General features: G+C 43.8%; 1 protein-coding gene and 1 pseudogene across 10 annotated transcripts in view; both read right to left on the reverse strand.

Annotated features, from left to right (window-relative positions):
* Window positions 1-23,711, reverse strand: part of TENM2 (teneurin transmembrane protein 2) — a 1,882,184-nt gene that overhangs the window by 300,056 nt on the left and 1,558,417 nt on the right. The gene's annotated exons all lie outside the window — the stretch shown is intronic.
* LOC309861312 (protein C10 pseudogene) lies at window positions 215-739 on the reverse strand (annotated as a pseudogene). The gene has a single exon. The product of its transcript is annotated as a protein C10 pseudogene (transcript).

A 23,711-nucleotide genomic window follows, 5' to 3' on the forward strand; every position in this document is an offset into this window, starting at 1 on the left:
GGTTTGCTTTGCTTTTTTTTCTGCCAGCCTCAGAAGAAGGAGAAACTAGGTTAGTAAAACCAGGCTAGAACATATTAATCTTGAAGAGGAAGTCACATGACAGGGCTGATCATTGTTGTAGAAAGTCCGTATACTCTCTCCTGGTAAACCAGTTCACTACATACAAACTTTGCAAATATTTCCTTCCTTTCTTCTTTTTATTTAAGTCACAGGCACGTTTATTATCCTCTGGAACATTAAGGTCTTCCCCGAGTGGCAGCCACACTGCCACCAGAAGCAGGACCGTGGGGAGGCAATGTCATGGGGGGCAGGAACAGTGCCTTCAGCTTCACAGACAAGCTAGTAATCTCAGGATCCTGGGCTTCGTAAGACTTGACCAAGTGGGCAAACTTTAGGACACCTTCCCCGTCGCAGCTGAAGTCATAGGCCTTGATAACCTCCTGCTGAATCTGTGTGGCCACGGGCAGCACGAATTGCAGCATTTTGCCCATGTCGTTGCACGCGTTGTCCCGAGCCTTGTCCATGCGCACGGCGTTCTCCGGGGCCGAGAACGCCTGGATTACCTCCGCCAGGACCACCTTGGCTTGCTCGGCGCTCAGGGCCGCGGGTGGGGCCGAGGCGGACGCCATAGGGTAACAAAAGCTGCACGGGCAGCGAAACCAACGAAATGCTCAGGAGAAACGAGATGCCTCTCAGGGTGGCTCTCAAAACCGATGGAAGGGAAGCTGCATCAGCTGCAGCCGGAGAGAGAGAGAAAGAGAGAGAGAGAAGGTGCAGAGAAGGAGGGAGAGGGACAAGCAAACCCCACATTGACTGTAAGCCTGACATGGGGCCCATCTCATGACCCTGAGATCATGACACGAGGTGAAATCAAGAGTCAGATGCTCAACTGACAGAGCCACCCAGGAGCCCCAACTATCTCCTCCTTCTAAAGGTAACAAAATAGGGTACCCTCTAAGACAGTAGCATACTTAAATACCTGTGGGAGCCAGGCAAGAAAGGGAGGCGGGCCAGTTGTGGACCGAGGGGACCCGGAGAGGGCAGGAAGCAGCCCTCCCTCAGACCTGAGCCCATGTGGCCATGTGGGGATAAGGGTCCAAGGCAGCCAGATCTAGTTTTTCAAGGAGAGCTGGAGATCTGGACTTTTAGATAAAATTTCCTGGGCTTTGAAGATGGTGACAATTAATTTAAAAAAAAATGTAGGTGTTTTGTGTGTATGTGTGTGTACACACACACACACACACACACACATATATATAAAATTTGTTTTTAAATAAGACTTTAAGAAAATACCTGTGAGCCTGCTCAGACATTGGGTCTGATGTTTTCAAACCATGACCCTCACTCCAAATTGCATCTATTTTCTTCTCTTGAAATCCTCTCTCCTTGCAGGAGAAATGCACAAAGGGGAACTATACCTCTGCGTGTATCCTCTTGTAAATATGACCACAGATGACAACTCCACACAGGGTTTTCCTAGCAACCCATTCTCAATCTACAAAATGAAATATTTTAAGCATAATGAAAATGAAAGTAGTTCACTATGCAATGTAAGCCTATAATTTGGTTTTAATGGCTGCTGAAACATGACTTTTAATTTGTGTCCTTTTTTGAAGCCTCCAGTCGAGGTTGGCAGCTCACCAGGTGACTGCCAAGCCTTGTCATTTTGGCCCCTGCCAACTTTTAAAATCCTCAGCCCCTGCTGTCCTGGCTTTAAGAAGTTGGCTCACATCATTTAAACAAGCAATTTGACACAAATTTCAACTACTTGTCTCCTTATGTGGCCAGGCTACATCTCCAAAAGGTGTAATCTACATTCCGCGGCTCCTGGGAAGCCTGCAGAAATATTCCGAAAGAAAGACAACATGTCAAGAAGATACTAGGTTTGGAGAGCATCATGACTGAGGAAAACAAGAAGGAAAAATAACAGAGGAAAGTGGTTCCTCGAAGTTTGTGTTCCTGGGCTGAAATTACTTGGGGGGATTTTTTTTTTTTTTTTGGTCTTCAGAGAAAGACAACTAAAACTAAACCCCAATGGGAAATGCCACTGTAGAGTTGTACAGATTTTAAATCGCGTCCTCCAAATGAACCTGCAATTCGTATTTTACATTATGCACCAGTGACATTTTAAATATATCTTTGAGAGAGTTTCATAGCTGGAGCGGGCTATTACATTTCCTGGCATTGTTGTCTGTCGAGTAATGTATTATTATATAGTTATTTAGCATTTGTCTGTCTCGTATTAGTGGGAAGAGGTGAGAAACAGGGGAGAAATGATGTAATAATGGTCCTTTAGAGATGCTATCCAAGCCCCTCACACAGGGTTAATGAATTCTCATGCCTTCCTTTTCCTTCTCTCAACTTCCATCCAAGTGGTCATTATTTGCCATTAGTTAGGTAATCTTGAGACTTGCCTCAGGAAGATGAGATGAATCAGTGTACAAGTGGGAACCCAGCCTCCTCAGCCCCAAGCCCTCACTTTCCATCTCCCTCAGCAACCCGTCCTCACCTCCAGAGCTCCAGACCACACACTCTCCCAAAGTACAAAGAGGCCCTGGGAGGCATTTAATTCACTAAATGAGATACCAGAACCCTCTTGCTTCCTGTCTATTCATCCCGAGCTGAGGTTTCTTTGCTAACTCCAACTTGGGTGGCCCTTCCCTGTCCATCTGTGTTCTGTGTGGGTGGAATTCCTGTGGTTTCCCATTTGTTGATCATATCCAGGGGTGGTGCTGGGGGGAATGGAACCATGGACCCAGGTGTTATGTGGCATAGTCCCAACAAAATGGATGGTGAGCATTCCAGTTAGCTGGAAGAGAAGTCGAGCTGCTAAAGAGAAGGTCTAGAGCTTCATGGAGGAGAGCAAAGCAGACATAATTCTCTGCTCACCCTGCCCTCCTATAAAGCATGTTATTTCACTGCAAATAAATCACATTATTGACAGCAACAACAACCACCATCTAGCATCGTCAGTATTAAAAGATGTTTTCCTCATTACTGTTGTTCATTTCCACTGTGACACGGAGGATATTTGCTCATCTATCTATCCATCTAATGATCATATTTTGCAACTAGGTGCAAGAACTAAAAAAGACAATTAGAATAGAGTGGTAAAAGCTACCACCGGGGTGTGTACAGAGAGACAGGGGAGCATCTGGGGGGACACTTAGTCCATGGGTAAAAACCACAAATCTAAAGAGGTTTCAAGGGTTCAAGGATTGGGTCTGCCCCTTTCATGTTGTGTGAACCTGGACCTCCAACCCCATGTCTGTAATCCCGAGTACTCACTCATCACTGGTGACCACAGCACTAAGTAGCCGTGTGTCAACATGAAAGATGCAGGGAAGAGGAATGGGGAGTGCCAAGCCTGCCACTCAAGGCTGGCAAGTTCCCCAACCACGTGCATAGAACCCTGACTGCTTCCGTCAGGAATAAAAGCGTGAATAAGACATGACTATGGCTCTCAAGGAGCCCAGATTTGAGTACAGGACGTAAACCCAGATTTCAACCCTCTAGGGCAGAAGTCACAAACTGACAGCCCCCAAGATGCACATGACCAAAATTTCAGAGTCAGGATTTTGTAGAACGTTCCAGATCATTGACTTCTCTTGAGAACAAAACTAGAACAAAAATATGGAGTCTATTCTCCCACAGTAGCAACTAGATATAGCTTAATGCCTTAGGGTGGTTTGTTTTCTGGTTTGCCATCAACCCTAAAATCCCTGTTATTTTAATTTGGCCGGATATATGCATTTATGTTACTGCGGGTAGGCATTTATGTCTTTGATTGCTGGTTTCCTCCGTGGTACCTTCGTATTCTGGGTAGTTCATGTATCTCTAATATAGCAACACCTCTGCTACACCTAATGATCTCAAGTACTTTTTGTGTTTATCGGTTTTCATTACAGTCATCCAAAGAGCTTGCTGGGTCTGATGGTTTTCCATTTCAAAAAATGCAAACAATGGCCAGCAACATGCCTTACTGCTTTCCATGAGGCCAAATTACATGGAAAAGCCCTTCTGAAAGGCAACCCGTGTCTTCAATAGATGCTGAAACAGAAATGATTAACAGCTTAGCTTGATGAAGGAACCTTCGCGTCCACTCTGAGTTCCACACAGTTATTGGGTTTAATTAATGTGCATATTAATGGCTCTTCTATTGCATAAATATGAAATCACATAGTAATGCAATTGAGCCACGAATAACTGTATAACATAAATGCTTACACACTACCAACTTAATAAGTATGCTATTAGCAGGCAAAAGGCAACTGTCATTACAATCACAGCGCTAACCTATTATCTTGTACCTGATTTATCTGGAGTTGAGAACCTAGAATTTATTTTTAGGTACTGTGTGGCCTTTCGTCTGAGGAAGGAGGAGCGGCACACCGGTCCTCTGTTAAAAGCGAGGGCAGGAGCACTCATAGAGGGGTCATGTGGCAAAGTACCCTTCTCCAAAACAGTCAGCCTTCATCCCTCTGAGGGGAAAAAATTGAGGGAGGGAAAAGCAAAGCCGACCCAGTTGGCCTCAACTGGACTGTTCCTTCAAGTTTAATTTATAAAATGCTTGGAAAGGGAAAAAAAAAAAAAAAAAGGCTAGGGCAGGATAGTTAAGATTCCCAGCGAGGAGAGGATAAGTGAATTTAGTGAGAAGGAGCTTCCTGTATATTTATTTTTTTTAAGAGATGTTATTTATTTATTTGACAGAGAGATCACAAGTAGGCAGAGAGGCAGGCAGAGAGAAAGAGGGAGAAATAGGCTCCCTGCTGAGCGGAGAGCCTGACTCGGGACTCCATCCTAGGACCCCAAGACCATGACCTGAGCTGAAGGCAGAGGCTTAACCCTCTGAGCCACCCAGGCGCCCCTGCTCCCTGTATGTTTAAAAACTAAGTGCTTGAATGAGTGCTTGATTTGTCCTGTTTGCTCAAAAAAACTATGCTTAAGATTTGCTGTTGCCAGGAATTTTGGTCCTGAGAGGGATGCCATTCCCATATTCTCACCTTCCTAAATGCCAACTGGTTGACAGTGGAGTCGTCAGAAAAACAAAGTAGTTCTTCTTTGTTGGGCAACAGTATCAACCTAACAAAGTTAGACCTGGGGACTGCAAAATGCTGGAGTATCAGCTCCTGGGTTAACTTGACTAGCAAAGCTCAAACAGCATGTGGAAACAACCAACGCCCACAGTGTCAATAATGTATGTATAAAGGAAGGATTTTCTTTGGAGCTAAGGAAGGAAATTCTTAATAATTGGCTATTGTTGCACTCTTCCTAAATAAACAGGTGAGTGAGACATTTAGGCTAGGTTTACCCTTGCCAAGAGGGGGTGGGTGTGCAGGAGAGTAGGAGGGCAGGGATAGACTAAGATAGCTTTGTCTTGCTCTGTAGTACACCCTATTTTTTCCTGGTGATTACAAATGATAAAATATATGAAAGAAAAAATATATAAGTATAGGCTTGCCTAACTGCTCATAATTCACTCATTCTTGGAGATGGAATGCCAAGTGCTGGTCTTTAAAAATTTCAACCCCTTGGACCCTGAGATGATGAATTAACCACAGACTCTCTGCCCCCTTCTACTGAACCATGTCTTTGGAGCAAGTTCCATCTTGACAACAATTTGAAGATGCTAGAACTGAAGATGGAGTTGGCACACATTTTGAAGTCTCTGGCTGGTGAAAGTTGGCACCTGGACACATTGTTCAGATCTGACCTCACATGAGAGGCAGAGAGAATCAGAGGTGAAGACTTTAAGATGACAGCCTCGGGGCTCCTGGGTGGCTCAGTTGGTTGAGCGACTGCCTTCAGCTCGGGTCATGATCCTGAAGTCGTCCCAGAATCGAGTCCCACATCAGGCTCCCGGCTCCATGGGGAGTCTGCTTCTCCTTCTGATCTTCTCCCCTCTCATGCTCTCTCTCTCAAATAAATAAAAGAAAATCTTAAAAAAAAAAAATGACAGCCTCTAGTTAGAAGGAGGAGTCTGTTGTTGATGGTCAGGCTCGTGGATGGCTTTGAACACTTGAGTGGCCACTTACTAACAGTGTGACCCCTGGAAAAGAGGGGTCTTTTCCAAGTTTGTTTCTTCATCTATGAAATGGATAGAGTCGTTTTACTTTTCTCATGTGGTTGTTAGGAGCATCAAATGAGAATACATCTCTAAAAAGCCTACCACGATTCTTGGCACATAGTTGGTATTAAATATTATTATATATTATGTGTTATAATTAATAGTACTGACAATGGTAATAACAGCAATAGCAACTTTAGATCTGGGGGAAATGAAGGATGGAGGATGGTATCAAATGAACACATAAAGGCAAAATGACCAACCTCAGACCCCCTCCAGCCTCAGATGTGGTCTGCAGAAGGACCTGCTGACTGAGTAATATGGGACAGGCATGACTAGGGACAGTCCCAAAAGCATCTCTCTCAGAGCTTGCAGAAATAGAACATGGGACTCCGAAGTGTTCCATTTCCATAACCAAAACAATTGATGTTAAGGACTACAAAATAATACCGACAGGAGTGTGAGGAGTTAAGCTCTCCCTGTGTGTCTGGTCCTGTGCGAACTGCTGTCTGTAAATTTTCTCAGTGTGCTGCCACTCACTGTTGTGGGACAGGTTCTCTTATCATCCCCATTTTACAGATCCAACCAGTAAGGCACAGAGAGGTTAAAGTAAAGCCCCCAAGGTCATGGGGCTTAGTAAGTGGCTAGCTGCTTGTGGATCCCAGGGTTTCTTCCCCATTCCACCACATGCCAAAGAGCGCGGGGGGCCTTCAAGGCCACTCACATAGGAAGAGAACCAAGACCCCTGCCCTGCTTTACACTCACCCTGGCAAATACAGAGGAAAACAGCCTTAACTCATTTCTGTGCACATTTGCTTAAACGGCAGAATGCCATCTTGTGAGAAATTGGAGGCAACTGCCCACCTCAAAGCTCTGCACCTCACAATGCTGCTTGAATCAGGAGAAATAGGCCAGAACAGCCGAACTGCAGGGCAATCTCTTTTCTGTGCCTTCCCAAAAGGCTCTCCTGGAACTTCCTCCTCCGTGCTGTATCCCTGGCTCCCGTAACCAGTGGCATCAGGGATAAGCAGCAATTAGGTCTGTTGCAGGCAGAAACAAGGGCACACTGGGTCCCAGCTCATCCTTCCTGCTCTGACTGAAGGTACTTTGCCAACAGCCTGGGGGTGGAGGGGGTTGGTGGAGGGGCGGGGGGAGTCCAGATCCAGCCTCCTCCCGTGTTTAGAAAGAGATGGAAAGAGATTTACTTGTGTCTAAGTACCAGACACCTAGGCATTCAGCCTGCTCCCTCCTTCCCTGTTGTAGCATCTGCTGAGTGATTCGTCCTCTGAAGAATGAATGTGGATTATTCAGTGCTGACCCCCGTGTAGTGCGCTGGTGTCGCAGGGCCGTGAGCGATGGCAGTGTTTCTTGCATATGGCCACCACTAGATTGAACTGTAGCCTTGCTGCACGTTCCAGAATTCAGGAGAAAAAAAGAAGGCAGGAATGAAGGAATGAGCCAAGTTATGACCCCCTTCTTGTCTCCCTGGGCTGGGCAGACGCTCTGACCAGTGCCTCTGGGGCTGGGAGTGTAGGGTCCTGGATTCAGGGTGGGTGGGTCAGTTGCCCCTGATGGAAAGGCTCCACTCAGCCTGAGCAGAGCAGCAGGGAAGGCAAGGGCTGTGCTCACTCATAAGGAATGATTTGTAGTTCTCTTGCTTACACAAAATATATGACCTCAAAGAAAAAGCATTCTGAGTGCATTCACAATGATGCACACATCCACACTGCACAGTGGAAGCATGGGGACTGTGCTCACAAAGAACAATCATTTGCAGGCTTGGAAACCAAAGTTTTGTCAGCTCTACCTACATCCATCAACAAAAAATAGGTTTAGGGGGACACCTCAGATCATCGAAGAGCAACTGCTCCCATTTAATAAGCACCAGCTGCGTGGTAAGAGCTCGCCTTATTTAGACTTCTACTAACCTTTGAGGGAGATGGGGTTCTCCATTACAAAGATGAAGAAAGTGAGGCACAAGACATTAAGAGAGGGGAGTTTCTCTTCTTACACGTTGCATTGAACTGTCATGCAGCTGGGCCCCTCCCGAGGGCACACTGGGCGCCTCTTTTTCATCACCCTTGGCATATGGTTTTCTATCGTTTTTGGACTCTCCTGTGACTCCTATAGGACTGTGAGCTCCATTCGGCACAAAAGTCTGTCTGTCTTGGGGGGGGGGGCGCTGGGTGGCTCAGAGGGTTAAAGCCTCTGCCTTTGGCTTGAGTGGTGATCCCAGGGTCCTGGAATCGAGCCCCAAGTCGGGCTCTCTGCTCGGCGGGGAGCCTGCTTCCTCCTCTCTCTCTACCTGCCTTGTGATCTCTGTCTGTCAAATAAATAGATAGATAGATAGATAGATAGATAGTCTGTCTGTCTTGTTTTTACATCCCGGGCACAAGGCTCTGGTGCCTGGCCCGGAAGTAGTGCTGAATGAATGACAGAAGGAACACATGGTGTTTGGTGGGGGGAGGGCGGTCATGTTGGGAGAACCTCAACTGATCTGAGAGGGGATCCCAGCAGACGTCTGCCTCTGTTCTGTGAGCATTTCCCGATTGCCAGAATCTGATGGGCCTTTCCCTTAATTGCCTGAATTCTTATTACCCTCACAAGTCCTTCAACAGGGAGACAGTTGGACCCAGGGAAAAGGTGACTTTGTTTCCCTTTGTCTTTGTTTGTTTTTCCCTGGTTCTGCCTGACGACCCATTCTCTCTCTTCAATAACAGATGTACTGACGTATAGTGACAGTCATCTTTTAAAAGTGTACATTTTAGCCTTTTCTTTTACTCTATTCCCCGAGTTGTGCAGCCATCACTACTGTCCGATCTTAGAACATTTTCATAAGCCCCCATAGGAAACCTCATACCAGGAGCAGTTACCGCCCCCGCTCCTCACCCCCCCCCCCCGCCCCCGCAGCTCTTCTACCCCCAGGCAAACAGCAATCTACTTTCTGTCTCTATGGATTTGCCTATTCTGGGTATTTCATATAAATGGTGATTCCCTCTGTTTTTTATAACCATGATGTCTGTTGCAGAGCCTCGCCAGAACCAATCAAATTTAGATCTCAGATGGGGCACACTTCATACCACTTAAAAATATCTTTCCCTGGCAACCGGAAGCTGGTGTTCACAGGAGCTTTTTGGCTGGGACTCCACTGCTGTTGGTATTTTTCAGAGATTGTTAGGTATGGCCATTTGAGAGTCAATTGTAGACTTGAGGGCCCTAGGGGGACCCTTGAATGTGTTCCAGTGCTTCGGGACTGTCTGTAATCATGGCAGAGAGCCATTCCTGCTCAGCTAAAACACAAACACACATCGTTGGGACACTGGGGGGCGCGTGGGGGGAAGGGAGGGAACTCGGACTTGGGCGCCAAACCGGCAGTAGTGCTTGACTCACGACCTTAAGAGCAGTTGTAGATTGGTGACCCTCCTGCCCCAACTGGGCAGGTTCTCACATACGGTGAGTCAGAAAGGGATTTTAATCATAGATGTCACAGCATTTTACCCTACCCCCATACTCACTCTTTGTGTTCTTAAATCATCTGGAAAGTATAACTTGAGATCAATGTCAACTCCATTAGCTAGTTTCCAAGTGACAAAGACAAAAAAAAAAAAAAGGCCACTTGAAATACTTGAGAGGAACCCTTCTAAAGAGAAGATTTTATTGCAAAGTTATGTCTGAGCAGTGCCTATCTGAGCATTTCAATAAATCTACATTACCCTAGGTATTTTGGCATCCTCTGGGAGAGGAAAGCCTATCAGTAGAAAGTAATGATTTTGGGTTTTTCAATTGCCCTAAGGATCTTGACAATGCTATTAAGACCCATGCTCTCCCTGTCGAGAAGTTTAGGAGTGAAATTATTAATATGCCCAGACGTTATGTTGATTGTTGCGCTGTAGCAGAAAATACTCTCTCTGTTATTTGAGCTGCATTATCACTTTCCAAAGCAGAGAATTGCATCAAAAATTTAAACTCTTCATTCCAGCTCATCGCCTAGCTTTTCAAGGTCTTATTATAAAATAGTCTGGGCAAAATTTGGGTATTTCCCTACCCATGGAAGATAATAAGTTTTTCACAGCCCAGACTATATTTTTGAAAAATAAAAATCATATGTTGGAGTTTTCTTCCATCAAGATGTCATTCTTTAGCTCTTTAACCAGGTTTTTGTTGGGGTGTATTTCATTGTTTATTTTTTCCCCTTTGGATGGTCACAATGTTTTCCCCTGAACACAGGTAGAAGATCAGAGCAAAGATAAAATATGATTTTGATTTTAGGTTTAGTCTCTGATGAATGGAATGATGGAGACAAGCTCTGATGTACACCAGTCGTTAACACTGAGAATGACTGAAGCATACCAGTTAAATGGCAAGAACGGGATACAGGCTCCTGGAGCATTTTCACTACAAAGCTCAGCAGAATTATTTACTATCTGGGTGACCTTTTCCCCAAGTCTCTCATGGTACATGCCTTATAGGACAAGGGAACAAAAGTTTCTCCATACTATATAAACAGAAGTCAGCTGAATGTCAGACCTTGGACTGCATCTGGTTTCATGTCAAGTGACAGCTGATGTAATGGGACGAGCGGGGCGTACTGCTGGGGATCTTTTCAGGATACTCTTTCTGCCTTCAAAATACACACACACACACACACACATGCACACACACACACACACGTGCACGCGAGTGAGTAATTACACAAGAAAATTATCTGAGTGCTTCCTAAAGAAACATCCCCCACCTTGGGTTCCATGTCCAAAGGAGTGCCCTCTGGGTTTTTATTTATAACAGCAGTTTCTTTCAAAGGTGTCTTGAAGTTGCTTTGCATTTCCCAATTAAAGTGGATGAGACCGTGCTCAGGGCCTTTCCATCAGGCAGCACAGATGATAAGCAACAATACCCAGGGACAAGCAGAGATAGATGATGAAGTCCCTCCCATCCCATCCAACAGCCCTAGGATGCAAACAACTTTCAGAAAAATCTGGGACCAGTGGGAGGCCAGCGTGCACTGTAGATCTCGGTTCTACGGAGGAAGAGGTCGCAGGTGCAGTGGAATCAGGGTCTCCCACTGGGACCCCCCGAAACAAGGGGTTTTTCCTAGCCACGCGGCTCAGAATGCCATTTTCAGGTTTTTCTCCATCCTTCTGACACTGACCTCTCCAGTTGTGCCTGAAGGACTCCCGGAGTTAGATGATCAGACTTACGGAGCCCTCAGCCTATCTGTGCCTCTGTTTCCCCCCTCCAAAAAAGGTGGTGACTACCGTTCCTCCTTGGTAAGGAGTTAAATGAGATAAAACATTATAAGTGAAGGTGTTTAGGAGATGCATGACAGATAGGAAGGACTTAAGAAATGTCAGGATTTATTTATCTTTGCCGGAATAGGCTAATTCTTTCTTGAGGTTGTGAAGAGAGGAGGGAAATAGAACCTGTGATTCAAAGATTATTATCGTAATGACTTGGAAAACTTCCTGTTGTCAGATATTTTTAAGGTAAATAGCACCATTAAGAATCAAGGATCCTTTTCCCTTCTTATGAGTTATATTAAGTACCTCTAAGTCCTACAGACTCCCAAATTATCAGTAGTCTTCATTTTCACCTTTTGCAACTTAAAATAAATACATTGAAATAAAACCACCTAATGTTAGATAATTTGAAGGGTCCTACATTAGCTTATGTTTCCTAAATTCTCTCATTCCTTATGAAAACCAGCATAAGGAAGGCTTAGGTTTTCTTGAGCCCTGATGTTCCTACTTAGCCTTGGGTCCCATTTCCCATGAAAAACTCAATGTAAAGTCAAGATTTTTCTTGTTTTTTTTTTTTTGTTTGTTTGTTTTGTTTCTTGTTGTTTTTTTTTTTTTGTTTGTTTCTGTTTTTATTTTTTGCTCATGCTCATCTGTGAGCCGTGCAGTTTGCTCTATCCTTGAAATTCATCACTGAGCAACTCACGGAGATCCTGAGTTATTCATCACATTTCGATGGTTGAAGTCATGAATTAGCAATTTGTTTCTCAGGGCTTCTTGGGTTACTGAAACTTTTTAGTATTTATCATCTCAAATGGGATCATTCTTAATCCCATAATGTAGGGAGTAAGTAATCTCTCTCATGAAATATCAGATTTGGAGGAGAAAATAATTTCCATTTCTAACACAGCTTATCTGACACTTTAATAGTGTGGTCTGGGAAGGCTTCTCAATAAGATGATATTTGATCAGAGACCCGAAGGAAATAGGGAAAGACACATTCCAATGTCTGCGGGAACAATGCTCTAGGTAGAGGGAAAAGCAAGAACAGAAACATTTTGCAGTCGAATGCTCTACCACTGAGCTATACCCCCACCGTAAGAACAGAGACATTTTGGATTGTGTATAGGGGTTGGACAGAATATCAGCCTTGATTTGCCTCTTCCATTCAACTACAAGCTTACTTCTCCAAGAAAACAGTGAAATAAGTAGGGAAGGTCTTGATCCTCACTGGCTTCTGATTCGGTACTGAGCCAGGCAGCCTTCTGTCCCAGGCCCTTTGCACTTGCCGTACACTAAGCCTGGGGATACAGATAATTAAGTGGTGCTCTCTTTTAATGTTGGAAAATCTCAGCTTAAATCTCCCCTTTAAGACACACCTTTCCAGGGCACCTGGGTGGCTCAGTGTGTTGAGCCGCTGCCTTCGGCTCAGGTCATGATCTCAGGGTCCTGAGATTGGGTCCCACATTGGGCACTCTGCTCAGCGGGGAGCCTGCTTCCTCCTCTCTCTCTCTCTGCCTGCCTCTATGCCTACTTGTGATCTCTCTCTGTCAAATAAATAAATAAAATCTTAAAAAAAAAAAAAAAGACACACCTTTCCAGACAACTTCAGCAGTCTTATCCTCCTCACTATGCTGTTTCTCTGAAGCATTTTTTTTCCCCAGTAATTGTCCTTCTGCACTAGGAAGTAAGTACAGTTAAGGTAAGGATGTTATTTTATTTCCTGCTGAATTCCTGGCTCCTTGAACACTTAGTAGGTGCAATAAAGGATTTCTGAATTAACAGATTAATTAATCACATATTGAGAAGTATGGCAAGAGCAAGTGAGTCAAGAGGAGAGTCCAAATCCCAGGAGAGATTTTCAAAAGACTCAACAGGTCTTTCAAAGGGACTGCTGTGTGATGTCATTGGAGACAAATCTCAAAAACTTGAACTTGACTAATGTTCCAGAAAAAAAATCATTGCAGGCATCCTTGCCAAAACACAGCTCTATCTCACGCAAACTGTAGCAATTTTTTCTCTTCCTTCAGTAACCCAAACATGACAACAAATGCCTTACAAGCACAAATCCCCATGGAACTAATGATGGCTGAGGCCTCTGACACACCCCAAGTGGGAATAGACACATTTCACTTCTAAACTCCGACTAACAGGATCTCCTGTGGCTCTCTGTGCCACTTGGAAATGTTCGTTTTCCAGCATGGATCTATTGTATTTGAGGATCTTTACTACAGGCCACTGCCTCACCTGAACAGGCTGAATCTTAATTCATCCAAGCAGTGGGTGGAAGGAAAAGCAACCGGATGTGGCAAGGACACAGGCTATGCTGCAAATGGTTTGCAAGTCAAAAGCAGGGCACACGGAATTCTTCCTCCTTCAGGAAGCCTTCCTGGATTGGATCAGGCGAAGTCCAGTGGCTTCCTAACTGTGCTGACGTACATAAGATCTTTTATGGTGGCTTGTGTTCTAGGTCTAACATCAGAACTAACACTGGCATACTATATATAGAATGACTCCATTTGGCCATATTTAATCTATCAAATCTTTATAAACCTTTCTAACTTCTATGTGGTGTATCACTGGAAAGAAATTTTTTTAAGATTTTATTTATTTATTTATTTGAAAGCGAGCAAGCGAGAGAGAACAGAGGGAGAGTAAGAGGGAGAAGCAGATTCCCTGCTGAGAAGGGAGCCTGACACGGGGCTCCACCCCAGGACCCTTGGATCATGACCTGAGGCAAAAGCGACGCTTAGCCAACTGAGCCATCCAGGTACTCCATGAGTTCTAACTCTATGGTATCTTCTTAGTGTGGAGCCTTGCAAAATTATTCCCAAGTGGGCACATGATAGCGCCTTTCTTATTTCCTGAGAGAAACCCAAAGAGACACCATCCTCTCCACACGATTCCTTTTGCTTTCTCTCTGATTCGGACACAAGAACCACGGCCTATTAGTTAAGCTCGCTTGTGACAAACCATTTCCAATCATTTGCTTGCTGGTTCATTCCCTCACCCGTGTCTCCATTTGTTCGAGTGCTCATTCACTTGGTAACTCATTATTGAGCATCTATGCTGGGTCTGGTGGATTCTTGACGTTCCAGAGTTTCTGGCCTCTAGGCCAGGGGAAGGTAAAGAGTCACATCCTACTTTGACCTTTTTGTTGAGCCTCAAAGATCCTACTGTCACTCTTCCCTTTTCCTTCCAGTTGTTATCCAAATGCTTCACTTTCCCATGTATGTTTTTATTCATGTTTTAGCATGCAGATAGCAATCTCATAAGGGCCATTTTGACACACTGCTCTGAAAACTTTTCATAGATGCCTATCATTAAACATGAACCCTTTACCCCTGTCCCTACGCCTGTCTTATTTCCCAAGGTGAACTCATCCTTCTGTCATGTCTACACACATGTATCTCCTAATATGCAAGATTTTGTGCTAGGATACCGAGATTTACAGGCACACAGAGAAATTCACAAGAATGTTAATTATTGCCTGTGGAGAAAAACTATCACATTTTGATTTTTTGTGTTTTCAACCAAAAGTTGTGTTTTCAACTTTCTTTTATTTTTAATTCTAGATATCAGAGCATGGTGAATTGGAGCTTCCACTGCGTACATGGGATATACACACTGCGTTGCTTTCCTTGCAAGATTAAGACTTGGAACTCTGGCCCTGGGCTCTCAGTTGTGTCAATAGGATTCATATGGCCTTTGGGGTCCTCTTTGCACACACAGAATGGAGGGAGACATATAGATTCATGAAGTGGAAACAGAAATAGGATAAGGGAGAGGTTTCACCACTTGAGTTTACCCCAATTGTCCCAGCCCCATCTACCTGCGCACCTATAAGTACAATGAACCTCATCACCCCGGTTTTATAAACAACAGAAAGACCATTTGGTTATCATTTATATGTTTTTCTAATTGAAACACATGTAGTCTAAACCAAAGAGGCCATACCAGCATTGAGCAGAGCAGGCAAACACACTTCATATTTTTTTCTTTCTTTCTTTCTTTTTTTTTTTTTAAACTTAACTGGCAGAAAATTTAAGGACTGTCTCTTCAGGGCACTAAAAAACAAATGACCTATGGAATCAACCAGAAGCAGCACGTGACAAAACAGAGTATTACGCTAGAACATATGTTCCACAGACATGAAAGCTAATCAAACTTCCATGACAGAAACGCTCATATGTTGTTAGTAGGGATGCAAAAAATACATAGACTTTCTGGAAGTTTGCCAGTTCCCTATGATGTTACACTTACCATACCACACAATCTTAATCCTAGGTATTCGCCCTACAGAAATGAAAACATACATTTCCATTAATGTCTATTTACCTGAAAACCTACCCGTAAAAGTTTATAGTAGTTCTACTATATAGAACTTTATAGCAGTCCAGCACCCAAAACTGGAAACAATCCAGATACGCTCACAAGGTGAGGTAACCTGTATAATGGACCACTCAGCGATGAAAAGGAATCAACTACAGATAATGAACAACTTGGATACATCTCAAAGGCACCGTGCTGAACAAAAGGAGTCAGTTTCAAAAGATTGCATACTATATAATTCCATTCATGGGACATTCTAAAAAAGACAAAGTGACAGGGTACCTGGGTGGCTCAGTGGGTTAAAGCCTCTGCCTTTGGCTCAGGTCATGATCCCAGGGTCCTGGGTCTGAGCCCCGCATGGGGCTCTCTGCTCAGCAGGGAGACTGCTTCCCCCACCCTCTCTCTCTGCCTGCTTCTCTGCCTACTTGTGATTTCCGTCTATCAAATAAATAAATAAAATCTTAAAAAAAAAAAAAAAGACAAAGTGACAGCAACTGAGAACAGATCGGTGACTGCCAGGAACTACCAATGGGTAGCAGGAAGGAGGTTTTTGAGGTGACAGACCTGCTCTGTATCATGGTAGCAGGGGGGGTGGTTACCCAAATCTCTACATGGGTTACAACACATAGAGCTGTACACAGTAAAGACCACTTCACTGTGCGCTATGTAAAGAGTATACAATAAAACAATAAAAATTACACACGTAGGATGGGTGTTAAGAACAGGACAGAATATCTGGTGTGGAAGGGGACAGACTTGCATCAAAGCCTGAGCCATTCTAGGTGGAGATGTTGAGGCTGGAAAACAGGGAGCAAATCCTCTCTAAAACTTGAAGATCTGTTCCAATACAGAGGTCATATCCTTAAACATTAAAAAAAAGCTCACTAGAAAAAAAAAAAACAAAAATAGCATCAACATAATGGGTAAATCTTCGACTGGCGCATCACTCATTGTTTTCGTTTGAGTATGGCTTACTACACCTCAAGCAGCGACTCCAAGCTGTTGAAGAACCTATACTGTGTAAAAGGAAGAAAAAAGGGTTTTGCTGCCCAACACTGTCAGCTTCTCTCCTGACACTCAGCACAATCTCTAACCTTGTAGAAACATTAACAGCACTACATTATTCATCACAATAAGATTATTAGTTGATGGGAAACAAATTACAGAGAGCGTCGCAACCTGCTGTACTTCCTGAATGCACACAAGGCAGTTTTTCTTGAATGGAAATTGCTACCCAGGAAGAGAAACTTGTGTTTGTCTTATGTCTTAGGAAATTTCCAACAGGAGAAGGGATCAATTCTGGGATCGAAAAAGTGCAATAAAATAAGAAAAAAAAAGTTTAAAAAGTATTTAGGAAGACCTCCTAAGGGTACTCAGAGCTCAGCAACATGTCTGCTAGAGATACAGACCATAAGCTCGGAGAGATGGAAAAAGCATACCTGTTTCGTTTAATGTGATGGCACAGCTCCGCATGACGCCATGGATTTACTGGAAAACACCTTTAGAAATGTAGGAAATGCCAGCAGTGCTGGATACAGGTCTGGCAATTTATGTAGCCATCTAAAACGGCTCGGCTTGTCCCGGTCCCTGTGCGGTGAACACCAGCAACTAGCAAATGCAGAGCTCATATTTTACATCTCGCATCCTCCTGCTATACCTTCCTGGCCACTCTCTCGCCTTGTGGGGGACAGGGCCTCTTCTCTCTTTCACAGCCTCTAGGTATCAAACCCAGAGGCTCTTTTCCCACCTGCCATGCCTTCCCGTAGTCCCTGTCCCCTGGTGTGAGGGTCTGAGCCCCAGGTCCAGGGTGGGTGGGATGAGGGGAAGGAGGGGCAGCACTAACTGCAGGTTGGTAAACAGATGAATGAAAAGGGCTATCAAGGTTTCCAATAGCAACGGCTTAACCTGGGGAAACAGGTGTGGTGTAATTAGCATAGCGTCTGTGTAGCTCCCGCACCTGTGACCCACATCATTCCTGTCCTTCAGAGCCCGGGAGGTTCCTAACTGCTGGGGCTAGAACGAGCCGAGAGGAGGGGGAGTGCAGGAAAATGACACTGCCTGGGCTCACGACAGGGACTGTGGCTTAGGAGGGCTGGTCCCGGGAAAGGCACCAGGGCAGAGCGCGCGTGCAGGGAGAATTCTAACGAGGGGACGGTAGGCTCTGACAGATAACTCAGGATGCCCCATTGCACCAAGTGCTCTTCTTGGCTCCTGTTTCTCTCGCAGGTTACAGAGCGCTGTGTGTCTTGTTTCCTCTTCCCTTGCTGGACACACTCCTTCTCTTGCCCTGGCCTGGCCTCTTAGGTGTTCGGACTTTGCCCACAAACGCTCTTGAGTACCCATTTAAACACAGGGCTTTGATACTTCCCACCCCTTTCCTTTTCTTCCAATCTCAGGGAAAATTCATGAAAAAAAAAAAAAACCCAAAACAAAAAACACCCATTATTCTGCCTACCTGGACGCGTGGAGGCAGTGCCCCCTGCACAACCGTCTGGCTGAACTCGTTAGTGAGCTAAGGCTCCTCAGTCGCAGGTGCTGAGCGTGTTGCAGAGGACACCGATGCCAAACCCCGAAAAACCGCTGTTGCATGGACTGGAGTCAAGGTTCTCCCTCAGTGAACACTGGGTCCTGAGTGAGGAGAGCCTTGCGAGAGGGCAGGAGAGTGCCAGAGCTGCGGACAAGCCCCGAGTCAGAAAGGAGGGAGCTATCTTTGTCTTTCCTCTCAGGGATCTCTCTGCCAGTCTGGTTAATACCCAAAGGCTCTCTTGGCATTTCTCACTGCTCAGCCAAACTCCCTTGTCCCAATTTCTTCCTCTGAACCAGCCCTTTCTCTGTGTTACATCAGTGGCTAGACTTGTCATTAGTACTTGTTTTCTAGGAGGAAGCAGCCCTTTTCAGGTCCTTTTGCTTTTAAAGGTCACAACCAATGTGGCCTGTCTGCATCCCCACTGGGTTACACTTTGGTTATAAAATGAAGTGTGTTTTGAAGCCACAATGGTGTGAGAGAAATCTGAAACTCTCCCCTTCTCCTAGGAGGGGGTCTGGTTTTCTCAGGTGATTGATAGGCAATTGTCCCATTCCACATCCATGCCTTCTTCTGTTGTTTAAGAACATAACAATTGTAATACCCAGAGCTTGTCACATCACATCCCCTCCTTAATGCTCATCACCCAGTGTTATATGCAACTGATGAATTGTTAAACACTACATCTGAAACTAACGATGTACTATGTGTTGGCTAATTGAATTTCACGAAAAAAAAAAAATAAGAACATAACGATTCATGCGAATGGATGTCAGAAATTCAAAACAGCTGAGAGTTTATAAGACGATCTGTTGAGATACTATATGGGTGGACTTTACGATGCTGAAAACAGCCTTTTTCAACCTAACCAAAGAAAGTGGTCCAGGGGTAAGATGAGATGTTGCAGAATTAACCCCAGTTAAGCCTGATATCTAGAATTGGCTTGATAATTATAGATTGAGTAGCACCTTGTCTAAGGTGAAATCTCAGATGTCTTCACTATATAATTTTAGGTAATATCCTATAGCACCACATGTATGTCATTCATTAAAACACTCATAAACAATTCTGATGAAAATAATTATAAAACTAATAGTTAACTTTTTTGAGCACTCACTTTGTGCCAGGTTCTTAAGAACTTCACTTTTATTTAACACAGAATAATATATAATGACAAGATGGTGACTTACTTAATACACAGTAATAAGATTATCTAAGTGTGGTAATCTTTTTTTTTTTTTTAAGATTTTATTTATTTAACAGAGAGAGATCACAAGCAGGCAGAGAGAGAGGGAGGAAGCAGCTCCCTGCTGAGCAGAGAGCCCGATGCGGGCCTCAATCCCAGGACCCTGAGATCATGACCCGAGCCGAAAGGCAGCGGCTTAACCCACTGAGCCACCCAGGCACCCTAAGTGTGGTAATCTTACTTAGTCCTCACAAGGATCCTAAGGGAAGGTGCCCATTATACAGATCAGGAGATGGAGGTTTGAGAGATTGAGCGACTTGCATCAGGTTGCACAGCCAGAAAGGGAGAACCGGCCCAGGCTGCCAGCTCTGTAACCCTTACCCCTCATGCTAGATAGTCCTGGTCACAAATGTGTCTTTTATCAAACGTCATTCATCAACGAGGAGGTCCAAATGAGTGAAATTTCCAGATAACTAAAACTCACTGTCTGCAAGTGCTAGATATTTTTATTTTACCCATGTTGGGTGGATGTAATAATCCAAAATGGGAAGCTAAATTTGGCTGCATTTTTAAAGAGAGCATAATGAGCATAATTCAACACTTAATTAATGACTGCAAACCTATTAAGAGCAAGTATAATTGTACTACGCAGCCGTATAGTTCTGTATCTCCTTTTGATTTATTCTGTCTCCTTCCTTGAGGTCAGGCTTTCAGGTGTCAATCTTGGAGTGGCCTCTGGGCCTCCTACTGTGTTCTGCCCCTCCACACCTGCCCCTCCGTTATCTGTGCATCCTATAAGTTCTTCTTTGTTAAAAAGTTACTAAATCGGTTAAAGACGACGCGTTAAGGAAGAACGAACAAGACCCCGGATGAAGGCCAAGTGGAGAACGGAGCAAGATCTTTCTTAAAGCCCTTTGGAGAATGTAAGAGGGCATTTTAAAAAACTTATTTCTCAACGTGGGGTTCTATTCCAGAAAGCCAGAGTTGCAAAGGGCCGGTCAAGAACACTCACTGTGCTCTGAATTGTTACTTAACCAGTTTCCATACAGGATCTTTTTTTTTTTTTCCCAGCGGGAATGTAGAATTGGGAGGTGGAGACCTCTGCGTATTTGGAAATTGAACACTTACTTTCCAGTGCTTCGGCCAGGGCAGCAAGAGCCTCCAGAAAAAAACTGAAATAAGCTGAAACCAGAGAGGGAGAAAAACCACGAGAGACCCTTATTCTTAGGAAACAAGCTGAGGGTTGCTAGAGAGGAGGGAGGTTGGGGGATGGGATGGCTAGGGGATGGACAACGGGAGGTGTGCATGGTGGTGAGCGCTGGGTGTTGTGTAAGACTGATGAATCACAGACCTTTACCCCTGAAGCAAATAATATATTATATGTTAATTAAAAAAAAAAAAAAAGAAGAAGAAGAAGAAGAAGAGTCTCCACTTCAGGAATTGAGATTTTAGCTCTTTTCAACACAAGGTGAAGGCTGCTATGAGAGATGCCTGGAGGGACATTGGGCTTGAGCAAACCATGGCCCACTCACCATATTCAGCCCCTGAGTTAACACTCTTCTGTCCATTCTAAAGGGTTATTAAAAAGAGAGAGAGAAAGAAAAAGAAAAAAAAAGAAATGTGATAAATACCAAATATGGCTCTGAAAGCAAAACCTAAAATTTTACTGTGTGGACCTTTACCGAAAAATTGCTGACCCCTGGTCTAGAGGATAAGAGAAGACTTCCTGGAGGAAGGGGTGTCTGAGCTGTCACGTTATAAATTCATCAGGGTCTGCTTTGGTCTTATACGTGTATTATGTTTGTTTGCATGAATGATGAAACCGACAGGTGTAATTGGTAGGTTCAATTAGTCTTGATCGCGGGCTATGGTTCTGGCTCAATCCACTGAGCTGACACCTTAAGCAAACAGTCTCTTTCTAAATCAGACACATTTTCATCAGCTCATGGAGGAAACAACTGAAACAAAACAAAACAAAACATAAAACAAAGAAACAATTGAGTTTCCTTTCTCAGGTTCCAGATTACAGCCAATCGATCTGTACAGGATGGAGACATTCAAATATGGAATTACCACAAGGGGTTGTGCTGCTAAGCATCCGATAAATTACACCTCTCCGAAGTTACCATTCTCTCCTTCCCCTCCCCACCTGCAATCAGCCTCCCCGCTTACAACAGTTCACCTAGGAGGCTCCGTCCGCAGGATGGTAAAATCAGCAAACGTATCTTTTGCTTCTCTCATGTTTTGTATCTCGCCGACTATTTGAGCTTCCTTGAAACAGAAATGTCACACTGCTATCTTTAGAACACTCAGAGAGTTTGAACTAAAAAACACTGTAGCTGATGCCCTAGACAAAAAGTGAGGGGATGCAGATTTCATGTCTGAACAGCAAAAGTAGACACAGTTTTAAAACAGCTATTAATCCGCGAGAGGGGAAACGGGAAACGGTACAAAGGTGCGAGATCTTCCTTCTAACCAGTCAAAACCCAAGTTAAATAATCCAGCTATTTCTAAAGCAATTAGCAGTATGTATTATTTCCGGGCACTCATGAACAGAATCATTTTGAAAACCAGTGCTCTTGACACGTTTCACTATAAAATCAATTACTTTTAAAAGCAAGAAGCTCATTCTCCACCCCGGGAACATATGATACACCACCTGCCTGTTCCAAGAGACGCTTCATTTTTTTTTTTTTTTTTTTTTTTTGGGATTATGGGGATAGGGTGCTCTCCCTTCTGATATTATCTGCACATTTCTGCAGTAAGGATGTTCAAACTCATCCCTATACGGCCATGACCAATTCACAAGCATTCTGAGTCTGCACTATCAGGACACTTTCATATCCTTTTAGGAATTTAAGCTTTTCAAACTTGATATGATCTTAATTATCAGAAGTGCATTCTTGCTCAGGTTCAATCTCTGACATCATAATAAAGTACAGTAGCTCCATTTCAGATGAGAAAAAGCTGATTCAGGGAGATATTGTATATATATCTGTTTGCATAGAAGGAATCAGGCCTGAATTTATTTTCTTAGAGATGTTTCATGGATAACATTTTTATTTTCATCAAAGGCAAGCAATTTAAAAGTTTCTCTTGCCGTTGACAGTTTTAGAGCTCTAGCTGGGGACCTGGGCTGATTACAAACGGCAATGTTTTTCAGAGGGCAAAAGGTGCTATTTTATTTCCAGAGAATATAGTGCAAGGCATGGTCAGAATGCTGTGGCACTACTGTGGGATCTTTTGCTTTGTAGAAATCAAAGGAAAGTAACTACCCCCCACCCCGCCCCCCACTGCTGCTAAGGCTGGCATGGATAAAACTGTGTTACACAGTTATATGGTATGGTGAATGGTGAACACATCTGTCAGTAAGCGTTTGAAACTGGTCATTTTCTATCAGAGCAAAAATAGTAGCTTTTCCTGGCCATTTAAAAGGTTCTTTAATGAATTTCCAGTTTGGTTCAATTAATGGCATCTTGAAAAGAGATGTTTCTTTAAAAAAAATCTTTTTCTGCTTTAGGAATGATCTACTCACTGTCAGAAACTGCCTAAGTATCGTTTAAAAGACAATAAAAAAAAAAAACTCAGGTAATTTAAATGAAATCTTAAGTCATTTGTCAACAGACATCAAAATTAGGATTTTTGGAGCAAGCCTGAAGTCTGTGCCATAAAAGCAAAAAAATCTGCCCCCCTCTTTTGACTCATTAAATCATCCTACAACATCACAAACTTAGTTGTTCCTACAGCAAATGAAAAATTTTGTGTCTAGACACCCATCAGAACCTTCATAAAAATTAATTGTTAAGATATCTGTATTTGTGGGGATGTGTCTCAGGTCAGCTCAGATCTGTCACGTAGTAAGTTACCTCTGAAAAAGCCTCCTCTCTCTGAGATAGGCCAAACCCAATTGATCTTTTTATGTCTTTGGTCTTCTCTGGAAGAAAGTAAAAACTGCTATTTCCCCAGAGCACAGTAAAGAGATCTGAGCATGCCTCTTCTTTAAGCAATAACCATTAATATGGGTTCCGCTTGTACCAGACATCTGTAATGCTCTGGGCTGTATTTTCTGGCGCGATAACAGTGTTGTCTTGAGAACTGGTGCATGAAGAGGACAGAAGGCAGAGAGGCGGAGCTGAACTGCTCACTTGTGCTCCTATCGAAGGGACAACACTCTTATCTTGTGGGAAAACATAGCCCTGAGCCATAAAGGCAAGTTCCATAAATCTTTCCCACCAGTTTGTCAGTCTCTATTCTTGCCTGTGGCCCATACGTGACCTTGTTTAGAATCCAGTCTTGCCTGTGAGGATTCAAAGGGATCTGAAATAAGATCCCTGAAGAACATCTCTCAGATTCCTTCAGGTCCAGACC

This window comes from Mustela nivalis, assembly GCF_964662115.1.
Source record: "Mustela nivalis genome assembly, chromosome: 3".
NCBI classification, from domain to species: Eukaryota; Metazoa; Chordata; class Mammalia; order Carnivora; family Mustelidae; genus Mustela; species Mustela nivalis.